The following is a 9621-nucleotide window of genomic DNA, read 5'->3' on the forward strand; positions in this document are numbered from 1 at the left end:
ATTGAAACACCATCATTTGCGGACGCTTACGAGTCAACCGTCTTTGTCTCCAGAGTCGAAACTGTTACGGACAAAGCGAACTCGTTTAACTAGTTCCAAATCCCTTGGTAAAGTTATAACAAGTGTTTCGACACCATCGGAGACTCTGGTTACTCCAAACATTTCTGGTATCCCTGCCTTTACAGAAGAAGTTCAGCAGCCACCAAAGGACAGTAGAACTGATCCTAGTGTGAAGGTAAACACTTGTGTTACTGAGCCAACACCATCTACAGCTGATTCGGAGGGTGTTATTCCCCAAACATCTGTCGCTGCAGATTCTATACCTTCTTTGGCACCAGAAATATTTTACGGACCCGATGGTCTACCTCTTCCACCTGGTCTGATTGCTATAGAAGAGATTGTGGAGGATCCTCCATCTAGTAGTCCATCGCGATTTGGAGTCAGGATCACTCTATATCCTTCTTCGTCAGAAATTAGTCTACCGCCATCGAAAGCTCCTGTAGAATCGCTAGGAAATCTTTTGGATAGACTAGAAATTTCTAAACAACCGTTGACATCTAGGACTGTGTCATCCGACACAGCGATGGTAGAACTCCCTTCTGTCACTCCAACAATGTTTCCCGGCATACCATCTGTCCCAGCTAGCTCTCAAATGCTAGACGGGGCCCACTCAGGGGCTATTTCGACAGTATGGTCCGTTCCTGTTTGTTCATCCAGAATAGTATCCGAGAACTCTTATGTTGAGTCTCAGCAAGTTGATCCTTCAGGGTGTCAATTTGGACAGTCCGGTCCTCAAGGGAAAACAATTCCTTTAAGTACCAGATTACCGCCGTATGGGGGGCAGTATACCCTTTCATTGTCTCCTCCGGGAGGACAACCATATGGGAGTTCACAACAAAATTAAGGTTATGCTGGAATTACATCTAGCAGCTGGGTACCAATACTACCTCAACAACCAAGAGTTGTATATTCGATGCAACAATGCTTATCTATGTCAAATATATCGACTACGCCAGCTATTGTGACGGTGTCGCAAGTACAAGCGTTGGCTGTTGTATGCCAACCTCAGGTTTCTCAAGTGGTAATGCAACAACCTCTTGTCCCTACGATTCAACCAAAATCGCCAACTAGTTGAATGACACAGGCCCAAACGGGTACAATTACCCCTCATCTTGGTCAAATAGTCAGTATTGGACAACAACACATGGCTTTGCAACCATGGCTGGTGCAATACCAACAACCGCAATTCTAACAAGTATACCAAGGATCTGAGTAACAAATCTTTGCAAATAGTGGGTACCCGTATATTCAAAATGGTCAAAATCAACCATTTTATAATGGTTATGCCCATCAACCTTACCAAAGTTACTAGCATCAAATGAGTTATGCTGGTATGCAAAGGCCAACTACTCAGGCAATTCTGTCGTATCCTGGGTATGCTTCGCCAAACCTGAATCAACAGTTACCCTTCGTGGAAACTTTGGAGTTACCGAATCTAAATAGGTTAACAAACGATCCAATTGCTTACGCCCCTTGGTGGCCAACGATTCCGCATAAACTTCCGTCAGATATTCCTAAATTTAATGGAAATCCGGGTGAATACCCATCGAATCATGTGATGACATTTCATCTGTGGTGTTCATCAAACACCCTAAACAATGATTCGATTAGACTTCACCTTTTCTAGAGGACGTTAACTGGTTCAGCAGCAAAATGGTATATCGAGTTACCCAGAGCTTCGTTTGACAACTTCAGTACCCTAGCCACAACCTTTTTAACCCATTTTCAGTTACCGATAAGGTACAAACGGGAACAGAACTTCTTACCAATTTCAAGCAAACAATGACCACTCACATATCCGATCATATTCATGAGTGGTGACGTCGTCGTAGAATGGTAAAAACGTATGTTCCTGATCAGCTTTTAGCTGAATGGTTTATTAAGTCTTTATTACCTTCCATTATAGAAGATGTGGCAAAAGGAGGAGTCATCATTGAAGAGCAAGTTATTGCTGGTGCGCAATATTTAGACTTGATTTATACTCAGTCTAGCATGCTCTACGATAAAATCCCTGACGCTCCCAAACCGGAATTTTCCATCCCCCCTCCTCCTAAATCGAAGAATGACTCTCATGCCAGTGATGGCGCGATTGGTACGACAGACACAAAATCGACAAAGGCTACATCTAAAAAGGCATGTAAGATTTCTAGTCAAAATGAAAAAGAAGAACTTCTCGCCTCAGAAGTAAATGCCGTCTCGACAGATAAAGGCAAAGAAACTAAGCAACCAGGAGGCAAGAAGAAAAACAAAGGGAAGAAGAAGAAATAGGAGGAATCATCACCTAAAAAATCTTTTGCAAACCCTCCTGGAGATAGGAAACCAAAAAATCCATGCGTAATATGTGATGAGGATCATTGGAAAAGAGATTTTCCACATAAGTTTGAGCTTAAAAGATTCATCAAGAATTCAAAAACCTCGGCAGTATTGACTGATTTGTTTCCAAATCCAGGAATAAATCTGGTTGCTAGTGAAAATGCTTCCTCATCTCAAGTACTGATGTTGTCAGTTTCGAAACAGCAAAATGATGCTTTCATATCGACAAGGAACAAAGATTACAAGAATCCACAGCTGTTGAACAACAAGGATAAAGATCAACCTAGTAGTTCGACAACAACTTCCACAGAAGTTGCGCCGCCCATAATTCCTGAGCTAACAATTAAACCACCAGAGGGAGTAGTACACAAGTCGACATTTGGTCCTCGTGCAAGAGTAGCACAACATTATAATATAGTGGAAGATCTAGCCCAATCGCCATCCGCTATGTCGACACTTGAGGTATTGCAAAATTGTCCATCCCAAAAGCAGGCTTTATTATCAGCTATCAGTGAGATAGACCCAAAGGATTCTAATCTTGTGTCCTTTAATCATAAAGGATACGATCCTCAGTTACCAGCTCAACTAGCTTTCCTCATTCAAGTGAAAGCCCTCAACAAAACTGTTCATCGAACAATTATTGATGAGCGGGCATCCACATGTATTATGCCGATGAGTTGCTAGAAAACTTTAGGATCTCCAACCTTGTCGCGATCGTCAACAACATTAAAAGCATTTGACGGATGAACATATACCCCATATGGTATTCTAAGTAACTTGCAAGTTGAACTAGGAGGGAAAATAGTAGAAATAGATGTCGAAGTAATCGATGGAAACCTCGATTACAACATCCTACTGGGAAAACCATGGATATATGCTATGGCCGCAGTTGTTTCGACCTACTTTATGAAGATTGTGTTTCCTTTTCAAGGAGGAATTATGATCGTCGACCAACAAACATTTCTCCCGAATAGTTCCCAAGTTACGGGAAGCATTCCGATGATCCATGGAAGCCCCCATATGCTTCAAAATATCAGAGTAGGCCTACTAAAAGACCCTATATTAATGGGGACTTTTTCCCTTCCGCCTCCAATCAATTTGGCGGAAGTAGCATCGTTAGGAACCTGCAATATGATATCTTCGATTCAAAAGATCTCAGAAAATGATATAAACATGGATCATACGCAGGTATTGCCTCCAAGCCCAATAGAAATATTGTAGAAATCAATGTTTTTGGCATGGGAGGCAGACCCGAATCAATGCTCATCAAGCATTTGGATAGATAGGTCTAAGGAATATGGCACCCCTTCAGATCCTTGGTCACAAGTGCATTACACCGACGAAGGAATTGTTCAATCAATGGTAATTGAAGGGGCACCATGGGAAGCTTACCACCATCGTTCCCATATTCTGGATTGTAAAGAAGATACTCCTGATGACCTTCATCATCCTTCAGTTTTTTATTTCCTATCGAATACTGTAAACATAGTGGATTCCAAGCGAAACTTGTCGAACATTGAAGAGACTATCGCCATAAATATCTCGACCAAAACAGATGTTGTAGAGAATATTTATGTTGGCAAATGTTGTTCTCCTTCAGAACTGGAAATATATAACGCTCTTTTTCGCGAATTCAGAGATGTCTTTGCTTGGTCATATGATGAAATTCCAGGCATTGACTCGAGTATAGTTGAACACGAAATCAAGATGTATCCAGATGTCAAACCAATACGACAACGGCTACGGAAGGTGCACCCCAAGAAAGCCGCTACCATCAAGGCAGAAGTTGAAAAGCTTCTCCATGCTGGTTTCATTTACCCAGTTCCTCTAACCGATTGGGTATCGAACATTTTTCCTGTTATGAAAAAACAAGGAACAATTAGAGTGTGCGTCGCTTATAGGGATGTAAATCAAGCTTGTCCAAAAGACAACTACCCGACACCCTTTATTGACCAGATATTTGATGAATGTGCCAGATGAGAAATCTTTTCATTCATGGATGGATTCTCTCGGTATAATCAAATAAATATCCACCCACAGGACCAGTCAAAGACTGCATTTATTTGTCCGTGGGGCACATTACTATATCGCAAATTACCCTTTGGTTTAAATAATGTAGGGGTAACATTTCAGAGGGCAATTAATTATGCCTTCCATGACATCAAAAACATCACTCAGCCATATCTCGATGACCTTTTGGCTCATTCACAAAAGCGGACTGATCATCCGCAGCATTTGAGAGCGATATTTCTACGTTGTCGACACTACAAGATACGACTCAATACACACAAATGTGTGTTCTGTGTCAGTTCTGGTCGTTTACTTGGCTTTTTAGTCTCAAAGGATGGGATTCGTCTCGACCCATGTAAGGTTCAGGCAATCATAAATTTTCCTCCACCTTCAAATTTTCTTCATATTCAGAAACTCCAAGGGAAAGAAAACTTTATGAGGAGGTTCATTCCAAATTATGCCGAACTTGCTAAAGGTTATACATGTATATTGAAAAATAAAGTGCCCTTCGTCTGGGATCAGGTTGCACAAGCCTCCTTTGATGCGTTCAAAGAATCCCTAATGAAAGCATCATTAATGTATGCTTCTGATTATCAAAAAGACTTTAACCTGTATCTAGCTACAACAGATACAACCATCGCAATGGTTGTAGTTCAAGAAGACAACGGAATTGAACATCCTATATATTATTTAAGTAGGAACTTAAATGATACAAAAAGTAAATATTCCTATGTTGAAAAGCTGGCACTTGCAGCTGTTCAAGCGATACAGAGATTTCGACACTATGTCCTCTTTCGAAAAACTACCATTCTGTCAGATTGCAACCCCATGACTTATATATTATCGCGACAGTTGCTGGGGGAGAAATATTCAAAATGTATAGCAATTCTACAAGAGTTTGATCTAGAATTTGTAAAATCCAAGTCAAAGAAAACCCTAGTTTTCACGGAATTACTACGCGATCTCCCATTGTCATCCAATGATGAAACATCATATGAAACAATCGTGGATGAATCTTTGTTTCTGATATCTTCAAGCAATCCATGGTATGGAGATATAATCATCTATATCCAAACCCAAAAATATAGGCCTAATACCTCCCGCTCTGAACAAAAATGTATTCGATACCAATCAAAATACTACATGATCTTGAGTGATACACTTTACCATCATGGCGTCGATACGGTTCTAAGGAGGTGCCTCACCCATGAGGAAGCCGAAAAAGTCCTGAATGATTTCCATTCAGGCGCGTGTGGGGGACATCAATTTGGTTACGCTACGGCGCAAAAAATTTTGCGACCAGGATACTTTTGGCCAACAATGTTCAAAGATTGCATAACTGCAATCAGAAGTTGCCATGCTTGTCAAGTTTTCGATAGCAAAACCAGAAGACCACCCGCACCTCTGCAGCCAATAGTTGTTGTTGGGCCATTCGCCAAATGGGGCATTTATTTCATGACATGTAACCCCACCTCGACCGAGGGGCATGGGTATATCATAGTCGCAGTGGACTATTTTACCAAATGGGCCGAGGCAATGCCTACATTAATAACACTGGTGAAATAGTTGCCCTTTTCTTTTTCAATCATGTAGTCGCCAGATTCTACACTCCACAGGCTATACTCATAGATCATGGATCACATTTTCACAATCATATGATGGCCGAATTAGCTGCCAAATTAGGTTTGTCTCACGACAGCTCTACTCCATACTACCCGCAGGCCAATGGACAAGTTGAAGCAATCAACAAGGTCCTGAGGCACATGCTGCAAAAGATGATTGGAGTCCACAAAAGGAGTTGGCACCTGATCCTGTACTCAGCCTTGTGGGAATACCGAACATCGGTAAGGAACGCAACTGGGTTTACACCCTTCCAACTAGTGTATGGCCTACAGGTAATCTTACCAGTTCAGTGTGAAATCTCGTCCCTCAGACTCGCAATTGACCTTCTCCCCGGAACTTCAGAAGAGGAGGCTCATTTCTTGGAACTAATCCAATTGGATGAAACCTGTCATGATGCCGCTTTGGCTAATGAAGCCCATAAGAAACGAGTCAAGGCGCAAATCGACAAGAATGTCAAACCCCGTGTCTTCTCAGAAGGTGACCTAGTCTTACTTTACGACCAAGAATCTGATAAATTGGGAGCAGGTAAATTAAAATATTTATGGATGGGCCCTTATATTGTTAAACGTGTATTAGCAAAAGGAGCCTATGAGTTAATGGATTACAATGGAATTCCACTGGCGCAACCCCATAATGGGTTGTACCTTAAGCGTTACTATGCATGATTCATTGTGGTAGCCTATATGCTTTTGTTACATTTTTTGTTTTCGCTAAGGGTAATCATTTTGGTCAAGTAAATCCACTTTTTACATTTGTCGCAGATGTTGAACCTATTGGAATCTTTTGTTGGATATGCTGACAGAGCAAGTCGTAGTTCGCGGAACCTATCTTCTCCGGCCTGGGCCATTTTTTATCCAAGCGGCGAGTTAGTAAGTTTCAGAGGGGTATGTATTGGTTGATCAACGAATAACATTGCTGAATATAGTGTGTTGATAGAACTTCTCTCGGATGCCATCACACATGGCATACGTCGACTTGTCGTCAGGCTAGACTCACAGCTCGTCATACTACAACTCACTGGTATCGACTCCGTCTGAAATCTAGCTATCTATTGCATGTTCCTAAGGGTCAAGATTTTGGAAAGGAAATTTGATTTTATTCAATGTCAACATATTTCCAGAAGCTTAAACACATTAACTGACTCATTGGCAAATTATGTGTTAGATAGACATTTGCAACATTTATAAAAGAAGCATTTCATCGATATTTGCATTCGGATCATGTAACTTAACCAAAATAAAACTTCGAAAATGAAAAACATATATATAACTGTTTATGGTTTACACATAATGCTATGTAACCAAGAAAAAATTGGTCAAATGACCCAAAACTAAAAACAATAGGGGGCACCCTAGTCTAATGATGTTGGTGATAACAAGTCATCGCTTGTGCAATCATGCGTAAAAGCCTAGTCCATCGACTTGGCACGCCAGTAGTATGTCACTGCAACCTCAGAGGCAGCTCGTCAGTCCTCACATCTAGATACCGAGAGTGAGGCCCGCGACCTGATCCTGTAATGCTGAAAGAGTCTCGGCCACATCAAGGTCGCGAAGGATAGCCCTTCCCACAGCCTCTCCTACTAGAGCGGCAGCTAGCACTCTCAGGCGTACTACTGGCCGAATGGGACCAACATCTGCATGAGCACATGAGTTCTGATTAGTCTTGACAGAATAAAGCACAAAGACATTATAAAGAGAAACGATAAACAAAAATATGGTCAAAAAATTTACCAATGGCACCCCACTGCTCGCCAGCCGGCAGTACCAAATCCGGGTCACCCCAAAAGTCCATACCAGCATATGGATACTCGGAAAAAACCATCTCCTCACGATCTAACCACTCTAAGAAGGTATCAAAAAAGGAAATCTGAGACTGACTAGCATGTCTGGACATATGGTCGACCCATCTCTGCATTCGTGGTTCAGTCGGTGGAGGTAAACCAAGTGAAATATACTGCAGCTGCATCAGCGGGATCTTTTCCAAGGCGAAGGTGGTCAAAATAGAACCATATCCAAAGTTCTTCAATCTTTCGTTTTTCACCTTGGTCACCTGTTCTTTCATCACAAAAAGTGCTGCGTCACACCAGTTGAACACCTTTGGTTCGAGGCATTCTAAAGCATACTGCATATAAGACCGGTTGGCCACGTGAAGAGCCGCACCACTAGCCATCCTACCAAAGGTGAACAGAATGGTCCTCAGAGACCTGTCACTGACATCTCAGATGATGATCTTGCCATCTTTACTCGGCTGAGATCCCTCTTTGCAATGCCTGCGAATGTAATCTCTCAGAGATTCACCCCCACGGGCCGAACCTGATAAGGAGATAGAGGCACCCCGCCTCGATAAGCCGATCAAAAAATAGATGTCCACAATAGTCAAGGGGATTGATTTGCCCCTAATCTTGAACACCTGGCTGGTAGGGTCCCAGGCATCGAGCAAATACTGCAACAAGTTGATTTGTTGCCTCATGCTAGAGATGTGAAAAAACATGAATAGGCCACAGTTCCGCAGTGCATTTACTGTAACCGGATCATGTAAAGCAAGCAAGTCCTCTTCTTCATGCTCACGTTATCACCATGTAATAGGCATTTTGCTCCAATAAATCTCTGAAAACAAACAAGAGAAGAGTTAGATCTTGATTTGGTGAGAAACAAGCAAAAATTTCCATTGAAAATTGTGCATAAATTTCCCTCTTTACGCCCATCACACCCCCAGAAGTGTTCTGGGCGCGTTGCATGCCAATTGTCCAGTGGGTAGGCCAACATGCAATGCACCTTTCGATATAGAAAGGGTGCGATGGAGCCAGAGTGAGTTTTTCAAACCCCAGAGGCTTAGAAAAACCAGAAATTAGGCTCAGAATGAAAAATGGAAAGGATGAAATGAAAGAGCTCAGGTTTAGCTCCTACCTGGTCCAGACGACCCCAAAAATCGTCCATAGAATCTTCCAGAATCAGCTGGTGAAAATCAAGGGGGAAAGCACCTCCAAGAGTCCAATAGACCAAAGTTCAAATGAAATGCTAAGATGAGGGGTAAAAGCACTTTTAAATTACTTTTTACGTAATTCAAGTAAAATATTAGTGTCTTAACTCATTTTCCAAACATGTATTGTTCATTTCTAACAAGTTTGATGAAGCAATTAAGCATGCACCACAATCTTTGAAGGAACAAAGTCATTAATGGTAAAGTCAAGAAATGACCGTTATATCGAGCAGTTTTAATGCGGACTTCAAGCTCGTTAAAAAATAAACATAAGAAATGAGCAAGTGTTTCCCCCAACGTTTAAGCTCATTTTAAAATAAAAAATGAACCAATTTCTGGTAAATAACCATCGTGAATGTATTACTTCAGCCTTTGAAGCGTTGGTCATGTTCTCATCATCACCTCCACTCTGTATTGGCCGATCATTCACCTCCACTTGATTGTTTACCCCTTTTGAGGAACAGCTGGGAAGAGTGATCTTGTTAGCCATCCTTGTGACACTGTCGTGATTGGAAAATTCCAAACCTTACCTGGAATCAGCTGCTACCCGAATCTATCACTCTTTCCTCAAAACGAGTCTCCTTTAAGCTCTCTTCAACTGACTCATAAAATACAAAAAGATTGCTGAGCCATTGG

The sequence above is a fragment of the Pinus tabuliformis genome, chromosome 5_1, assembly GCF_031772625.1.
Source record: "Pinus tabuliformis cultivar Carrire ecotype Pingquan chromosome 5_1, CPIR1, whole genome shotgun sequence".
In the NCBI taxonomy this organism is placed as follows: Eukaryota; Viridiplantae; Streptophyta; class Pinopsida; order Pinales; family Pinaceae; genus Pinus; species Pinus tabuliformis.